This window comes from Rhopalosiphum padi, chromosome 1 (assembly GCF_020882245.1).
Source record: "Rhopalosiphum padi isolate XX-2018 chromosome 1, ASM2088224v1, whole genome shotgun sequence".
Lineage (NCBI taxonomy): Eukaryota > Metazoa > Arthropoda > Insecta > Hemiptera > Aphididae > Rhopalosiphum > Rhopalosiphum padi.
In genome coordinates this window covers 13,426,917-13,436,723 of record NC_083597.1, presented here as the reverse complement: position 1 = coordinate 13,436,723, position 9,807 = coordinate 13,426,917, and positions in this window count along the sequence as shown.

The window sequence follows — 9,807 nt, the reverse complement described above, 5'->3', positions numbered from 1 at the left end:
TACAGGAACTTCAATTATGAACCAACATATATCGACTTAGGGTATTGGTATATGGAATAAAAAACGAACCTATAAACACTTCCGAGTCTTAAAAAATGTATTGATATGTAACATTTATTGAAAGCGGTATAGTAGTTTTAAGTTTATAAAGAAAAAGGAAAGACAAAAAAGAAGCACTAATTCATATTTCCATACAGAACATATCCTTTATCAATAATTTAATTTATAAAATACAACCAATTGTATTGGTACACCAAAATTCACGGGTATGGACGCAGCAGTGTTGTCACGACAAAACAAACAGTCAACGGTGGATTTGGAAAATGAAAAACTTTCAATAGTGCGATTGGGACGCTTAAGTATTGTAGAGGTAATTCGTAAATATGTGTAATACATTATAATACATTATTTAGTAAGGACACTTTGGGCAACCGATGCGGAGCGGTGTTTTGTCCAGCGTATGTAACCATTGTTACCTAACCTTTAACCTTACTCTAATGCGGTATACGTATATAGGTACCGTTGCTACAGCTGTAATTTGTTAATTTGTATAGGCTATAACATATATACTGCGGCTTCTTTCAAAATACTTGTGACTCCTAAATGATTAAGAACATATAAATACATAATATTTTAATGTTTAATTATTTACATTTTATGATAATATAAGTTATTATAAATATATCAATTATACCAGACAACAGATGTACGTGCCTAATATAAGTAATAATAATAAATTATGCGTAGAAAACCGAAATCAAACGTTTTCCATTTTTAACAAAATAGTATATTAATCGCCATCATCATTATTACGTATATATATAAATGTTGTCTTCTTCTGTGTCGCTGCTCCCCTAACAAAGTGACAAATAATCGCGACGCCATTTAAAGCCGTGACACGCAGTCCGCAGATTCATCTCTGTATTATATAATAATATTATATTCGTAGAATAATATTGTTTATGTTTATTGTGAATAAAATTTACTATAATGTGGCGTATCGTGATATAAGATACTATAGATACTAATTTATTTATTAAGTATTGCAATATTAGATACCCGTTGGCCTTTACTTAAAATCGCATTAACTAAATACTAGACATATTAAAATATTTTGTAATTTCCATGATGATTATTAGAGCAAGGACTTTCATGCATTCGCATATTCTTTCTGGTAAACTTTATCGTATGCAGAGTGAGTACACAATACATTTCACAACGTTTGTGACAAAAAACTCAAAGTTTTAGTGTATATAATAATCATTGATTATTATTAAAATGTATTTTTTTAGTATACAAGTGGCCCTTTAAGGCGTTTTATTAAAACATTCAAAATACAATGAAAATCAGTTCATAGTTATATCATTATATAATTATTACAATTAAGTTCCTACATATTTTCAGTGTTGATACTTGATGTTGATGATTAACAGTAGAAGTTAGCAACTACTCTTAAATATACACGTAGAAAAAAATATTATTATCTTTTAAATAATTATGATTTAATAAAAGATAATAACAGTTTTTTAATCATAATTAATACAAAAAAGTATAGACAATAATGTAATACAAATATACAGGTCATTCATTTTTCTTTAAATTATTGTTACATATAGGTACAAAAAATTATTGGAATTCTTATGTTATAATGAATATAATTGTCACGGTACATCTAACTATACTTAAGTGTATAAAAATAGGATAGGGTATAAATAGTTGCCAATATATTATTAGTATTTTAAAAGTTAATTAATACCGTTAAAAAGTAAGTTTCATCTGATTTGGTTAAATAATTCAATACATAGTATTGTATGATTTATAATTGTTATGTACATCTCAATACATTTATAGACATTTAATGAAAAATAGAAGTATATATTAAAATTGAAGTCCACTCCAGACTTCCAACTTATCATTTTACTGTATCGAGTATCATCTTTTATTAAAACACTCGATCGATACATAGATTATAAAATGATCGTGATAATCGATACACAATATTTTTCAGAAGTATAACGTGATAAAAGGTACAAGATATAATTGTATCTTGTAAAATATTTTCGATACTGATCATCCCTGAATAGACGTACAGTATTACAAATATATTTTTTTTCCTTGGGTCATACAGCATTCTTTATCTATATTAGCATCTTTATACCAAATTTTGTTAAATTTCTACAAATATAAAATAAAATAATTTAATTATCAATTATTAACCAAAAAACTACTCATTCTATATATTGGCTAAAAAAAATATCTACTACACTTTTCAAAATAATTAATATCATTATTAACTTAAGTATAGTGAGGAAATTACATACCAAAATAAATATTTGATGATATTAGAATACTAATAACAGTTACAATTTAAAAAACGTTTAATACGTCTAACCCAATAATCAAGGTATAAATATGGTACCTTTTTAACCAATTTAATTTTCCTTTCTTTTAGTTTAGGTGGAAAAAATAGATGATTTTCTTATTTTTCTAAATGTTATCAAAATGTTCATGTCGCAAGTAAAATTATGTTTAAAAGTTGATTCTAACTAGAGTTTATCACATAATTTATAATTTTAAAAATACTTCTCCTATACTATTGTACATACTACATACCTTACAAATATCAATCATCTACCTATATAGTACCAAACCGGTAAAGTTTAAAATATAAGTAATATTACAAGCATAAAATTCGTTACATTTTAGATTATCTTATTTATTAAATATTATTATAAATCATTAATTTTTAGATTAATAAATAAGAGGCCCTAAAATAGCTCGGGAGGCCATATCCGGGGTATTTGCATATTTTTTTTACTACCCAGGCGAGTGTTGTTGCACTATGGACTATGCTCTTGAATGAACTAAAATTTGTTATAACATTATGGTATACATGTGTTATATAAACACAACAATAAATACGGGTGTCCTCTTAATAAGGTATTTGGACATCGACACTAAAATATAAAATGTGTAATGCACTGTGCACACGATTTTTGCGCATTCCGTTAAATAATAAATTCCGCGCATAAAAATGATGTGGTTTGTTTTGGTTTCTTCTTCTTACGAATGATATAATAATATTATGTAAATACGATGCGGTCATTACGTGACTTTTCGTCGTCAAACGACACGCGTTGTGCGAATCGCATCTCTAAATAAACAAATTGATAACTACATTAACTCCACATAAATCCCATATATTTATCAAACACGCGAAATACCACATTTTCCACAAAGAAATACATAAACTATATATTTATTATAAAACAGTCGCGGATACGATGTCGTCGACCCGTCAACCGATGACAATAATAAGTAGTAACAATAATATCGTTCACACGTCCGCATGCTCCGTTCCCCATGTACAATATGTACATAATATTATGTAAGTACATAACTACAAAGCAGTAGATATACATTTAATAATATTATTCATCTATTTATTAATAATTATACCCAATAGAATTTAAATATTTTTTACGAAAAAAACATCATAATATTATTGTCGATTATTTTATAAATAATTCACCGGCGCAATGTATTTTCGTCTTTCGTCTACCATCGTTACCTGTGTACGTATACGTACACAACTGCGTTTTAATAATAATAGTATAATAATACGATTCATACACCGATCATTATTATATTTTTAATTTTGTTATCCGTATTTCACTTTCAAAACACGAGTTGACGACCTTGCGGTGGCGGCCATATACGGCCGTGTATTTTAACGGTATCTATCTGTAATATACACTCTTAAACACTGCGAGCTAAAAACGAACACGAATGTGCGAACATATTATAATGATGTTGTGTGCATAATATTAATAAAAACATACTTCGCCGCCGCTGTGCGATGTTTTATTGTTTCAGTTATAACGTAATGTACACAATAATATGCGTCGCGCTTATTAATACTTGTAAATATCTACTACAGGAATATCGATGACCGATGTCAGTGCGAGAACGCGCTAATTAAAAATAATCGCCCGATTTTCTAAACACGTGCGTGGGACATCAAAGATACGCGAAGGGATCAGTAAAACGAAATTGCGGTGGTAAATGTACAGTGGGGAGAGGGTAACGTTATCGCGTATACGGTTATATTATACACTCAAAAAATAAGAAAACTTTCGACTTTTCTCTATAAATTTCAACGGCAAACGGATGCTTGTCATATGGTGGTACAAACGTATCCTATACATTCCCACGCAATACATCATACATCGTACACGTTTTTATGATATTAATGGCTATGTGTTCGGAGATGACAGTTGGATTTCAAATTGCAAAAAACGAACAGTAAAATAATAATATTATTATATGGTAATGACTTGGTCCATGGCTGCCGGAGGTACGATGATATATTATTATACATTATTGTGGGAGCGACCGACCAGGCGTCCTCAGGTAGCTATCGCGATGTGTTGCAATATCCTACATAGTATGGCTCGCGCGCACATTTAATAATGTATATATACATTACATGTATAACAATCCCGCGCACTTGTATGAGTGTCGGCCGTGATACACTGCAGGTAGGACCAAACATAACTATTATTATATTATATATTATATTATTATTTCTCCCTCGAGTACACGGAGAATACACGTCTCGTCCGAATGGTTTCTGCGTGTGCGTCGTTAGAGTCCGCCTATCAGATTTGTATCTCATAAGATTTCAACTGCACCGCATTCTTTCTTTGTATCTGCAGCGCGTTACCAGACTCATATCACAAAACAACAACAATAATAATAAAAAAAAAAATTATTTATAAAATATAATGTTTAACACGGTTTAAAGTTTTAGTGTGGTAGTCGTTGAATAACTACACACGATCGTCGTATACCTATAGCTACATTACAATTTCAGTCGACTTAATGAAAGCGTTGATTATCATATTATTGTTGTAATACTGTATTGATCTGTGTGACGTGACTGTACAAAGTGAATATTATGATGAAAATCGATGTACGGCAGTAGTCGGCGAACGGTCTTCAGGGTATTCTCAACGTATACATATAATATTGTAAATACCTATCCACCAACCACCCGACCGAACTGTACGCAACAGTAGTTGTAATATTAAAACGTTATGGACATTTTAATTTACGTAGAAGCAGTTGAGTGTAGTATAATGCTGCAGACGGCGGTAATAAGACGATAACTATACTTATTGGTGAAGTAACTGATATTGGCCTGGGTCTGGCTGCGGTTTTGTGCGTATCGCGGAGGCTTCGTTGTTGAATGATAGTAATAGTAAATAATAAAATAATAATAGTATCGTATGTCCATACCGCAGTGAGTTAATAAATAATAAGCGCGATAGTGCAATATTGTTGACGGGCGACCTTGTGCCAAAAGGGAGACCACCTTGTCTGAGTCGCGTGTAATGTAGACCACATTTTAGCAACGATTATCATGTCCGCACATGCTAAAATTTGTATGCTATATTTATTAGTTATTAGTGTTGTTACTAATTATTAGGTATTATACTAAATGATTGCTTTAAAAATTAAAACTTACTCGCGCGACGCAACGTTTAATGTACCTAATTATATTTTCGTACTGTACGTATATTTTAAAGCTCTCGGTTTTGTACGTGTATTGATATACACGTATACACGTAATTCGCTCCAATATAATATACTATATTTTACTACATTACATAGTACATACCTATATAAAATAACGATGGCGTAAATCATATACATAATATAGAAACGTAATAGTAGTTATTATTCGTTGTGACGGAACCACTGATCTAATACTATACGTATGTATGGACATGATAAAGTATTATAAACTGAATCTGGTACGTTGAGCTTTTTATGTACGCCGTAATAATCATAATCCTGTATGCACATTGCACATACAGTATAGATAGTAGAAATATATAATAACATTATGTGGTAGGTACGTATACGTTTAACCTTAGACGTTATGTAGGATGTATATAAGTATTTATATACATTTTCAATTATTATTTTCTTTTTTTTAGTTTTTAAAACTTCCCTAAAACGTATTAAGGTATCATATTTAAACCATTAAGTACTGTGATCGCAATAAGAGAAATATAACGAACAATTTTACTGAATATTTACATGTCGTATGTACAACAGAGCTCTGCATAACTATAATAAGTAACTATACTATTGCATCCTCAACCTGTTAATATACTTCCGTGAAAATTCATCGTTAGTGAAATTGCATAATTTATATAATTCAATGGATAATTTTTTCATCATATTATGCTATTTTAAATATGAATAGATAATAGATACTAAATAGACAATAAGAAAATGTGTTGAAATAAAATACATAGGATTATTTTGTTGGAAGAAGACACCTACCGGTATGAAATTAATATTAGCTAAATAATTTTAGACTAAAATATTTAAAAAGAAAAATGTTTCCCGTTCTTCACTTCACAATTCATACAAATTTGGTGTACTGGCAAAGTGGCAATACATTTAAGTAAAATCTCAAGATATTTATTTTATGTCTATTACAGACATCCATTACGAATATTGTATATTCATATCTGGTGTTCTTCGTATACAGAAGTCGTGTTTGAGTGTGAAAGTTTTTTGGCATATTTCGTTTTCTAATTTTGGCACCACGATTCTGGAAGTTTTATTAAAGGTAGTAGAAAGCCGTTGATAAATTTACAAAGACAGAGAAAACAGCTATATCATTAGAATATTCAACAATTGTATATTGTTGGAAGAGGTGAAATATCCAGACATAAAAAACAAAAATAAAATAAAGTTGGTAGCTATCGCTTGAGTTAACTGATTATATAGGAACGTTCGGTATGTATACCTACAGCAGACAACAGTCAAATACTCAGTCAGGATCGTAAAATAGAGATTAACAGCAGACAACTATATTGTTTGTCGATTATTTACTTAAAAATAATTTACCTCATTATAGGAAAATCATAATAGATTTATTTAATATAAATATAAATATCATTTCATCATGATAAAATAAATTATAGTAAATTGTATTATTTAGCTCGTACTCCATACTTTTCAGTGCCACTCTACAGAACAAGATTATGATAATGTACATTGTGTCCGGTATTTTATTATATTATTTCAGGACTTTGATAACGTTGTCATACTGCGGTAATTTGAATGATCCTTTTTAGTGAAGACCATTTTCAATATAACAGGAATTTATTTACATAATTTGATGTTACCAAGTTGTTTATCTTATCCGAGAGTTTGAAAATGTTGGTTAAATAAATTTGAAAAAGTTTAGATTTTTCTTTGTACCTATCTATTGCCTATATTTTTTTTTCAAGAGGAAGAAACAAATATTTGTTTTTGAATAATATTTGTATGTACAGCTTTTCAAATTGAGTCGTCACGTGTGGAGATAATAGTAGATACCTATTGTACCAATGTAATTAAAATGTGATTCGCTTCTACATTTTTCAAGTTATCTTTTTAGATAAAAGTGTAGAACTTTTTTTTTTATTATTAAAAATATAAATAAAATTTACAATATGTATAAAAAAAAATACAATAAGTAAATAGGAGAACAAAATAAGTGTAGAACTTAAAATTAAAATTGATATTTCGCCAACTGCCGCTTAAACTATTGTTGTTTTGGACAGCAGTCTGCAAGGATTATTCGCCAAACAAGTTGTTAAATTTTAAACGACCGATGTGATTTTAGTTAAACAAGCGCGGTGATGTTTTATTTTAATTTAATCGAGAATTTCCATTTCGACGCATTACATTTTTTTTTAATTGACAAAATAATAACAATTATCGTACTGGAATGTGTAATGCAATCCTAAAAAAATAAATACAACTCAACTTTTAATAACATAAAATTACATGGCTTCGTGCTGTTTTTAATAATATTATGTACGCGTGGCTTATGCCATATGAAAATTTTAAATTCGTATATTATTATTATTATTATGTGTATTGTATAATCTGTATAATAAACTAAACAAAATTATTACATAGTACATACCTATCTAATTCATATATTTATTTTAACATTTATGATTATCTATTTTTATCCGGACTTGAATACAGTTTACAATTTTTACAGTGATTTATATCCGTGGTTAACGCTATTTAGTTTCAAATAATAATAAATTTGTTTTATTATAAATTAAAAAATGTAATAATTTTAATTGAATGTGGTTCGATGTTTATAAAATTGGAGTTTACTTATTTTAACATTATCTACATATAAATATGTATATAATATATACATCAAACCCGATTATGTTATAAAATTTAAATTATGGTAATCAATGATTTATTTGAATAATTAGTTTTCATGTTAATCTGTTTTACTTTAGGTTTTGAAATAACTTCTTTTATTTTTTATTTATATTTATATTTAATTTAATTTCATACATACATATGAGTATTGGGACACACAGAGAGAACTTATAAAAGTATTGAATTTTCTACGTATACAAAATAGGCTTATTACCAAAATCGTATAGAACTCTAGTAACATAATGTATAACTATATAATTACTTATCGTTGTTTATAAATTACACATAATACTTTATTTAATTAATTAAAATATAATTTAACACGATTATTTGTAGATACTTTTGCTTAGATATACAATATTTTAACAATTATTGTACAATGTATAAGTATTTGGAATCAATTGCAAAATATATGAATAACGAAATTATTTTAATTACATTTTTTTATATATTGTATAATGTAAAAAGGACAGGTTCGTTTTATAAAATTATATATGCATATTAATATTTTATTAGTATTGTAACATATTAGAATAAATATATTATATATACAATACATTGCTAATATTAATTTACTATAATCTATAGTAATAGCTATATGTTTTGAATAAAAAAAAATATTAACGTACAACAGAAAAATATAATATAATATCTACGTATAATAAATTGGTAAAAACAAAATAATTTTATTACTCGTGTTATTATAATACTAGTGTACTTTATATTAACACTGATGAATAAAGCATAAGCTTTTTTAATTTGTACGTCTGTTTGGTGGGTTTTTTACTTACCCTTTGTCACTAAACAACGACTTTGTATACGATATATAGAGGACAGAGGTGTACGGCATCGCGTTACACAAAAGCACCGACAGAATAATGCACGAAGTAATAAAACGCATGCGTTAGCTAGATAACAATGCTCTTTGAAACACCTTGGAATATTTCGAAAAATCCTCTGGGTTGAAACTCTTTATATTATTTAAAAAATTTTAAATTTAATATAATCACGTAATACTGTACACTCGTTAATTTCTCTCCGTAATTATTTCTCTTTCTCTCTTATTTATTTTGATTTCCATCTGCATTTCTATGAAAATAATATTATGTTTTTCTAATAAAACTACGCATTTATAACTATATAGTTGCTTTTTGTATGAAATCGATTGTGATCAAATTTTATTATAAAATTATGATAATTGATAGTACATTCTTCAAAACTAAATTTTAGAAAACCATACATTCTTTTTTTTTTAAATATTATAACATTATAGTATTCTTTAAATATATATTTTTTTGAATGGTTGTTTTTCTTATTTAAAATTTAAAATGTTGATGTGAAATCCATTAAATGATTTTAAACAAGCAGCTGTTATTTATTCTTTATAATAATTTAATTTAAAGTTTATGCATGGACGGAGTATACTGAGTAGTATACCTCTATATTATTATATTTAGTAACTAGTTAGTGTAGTGCGCCATAATTTAACAGGATTCGCCTGCTATTATCGCTCCTCAAAACTTTAAATTCTTATAAATAGTTAATTTA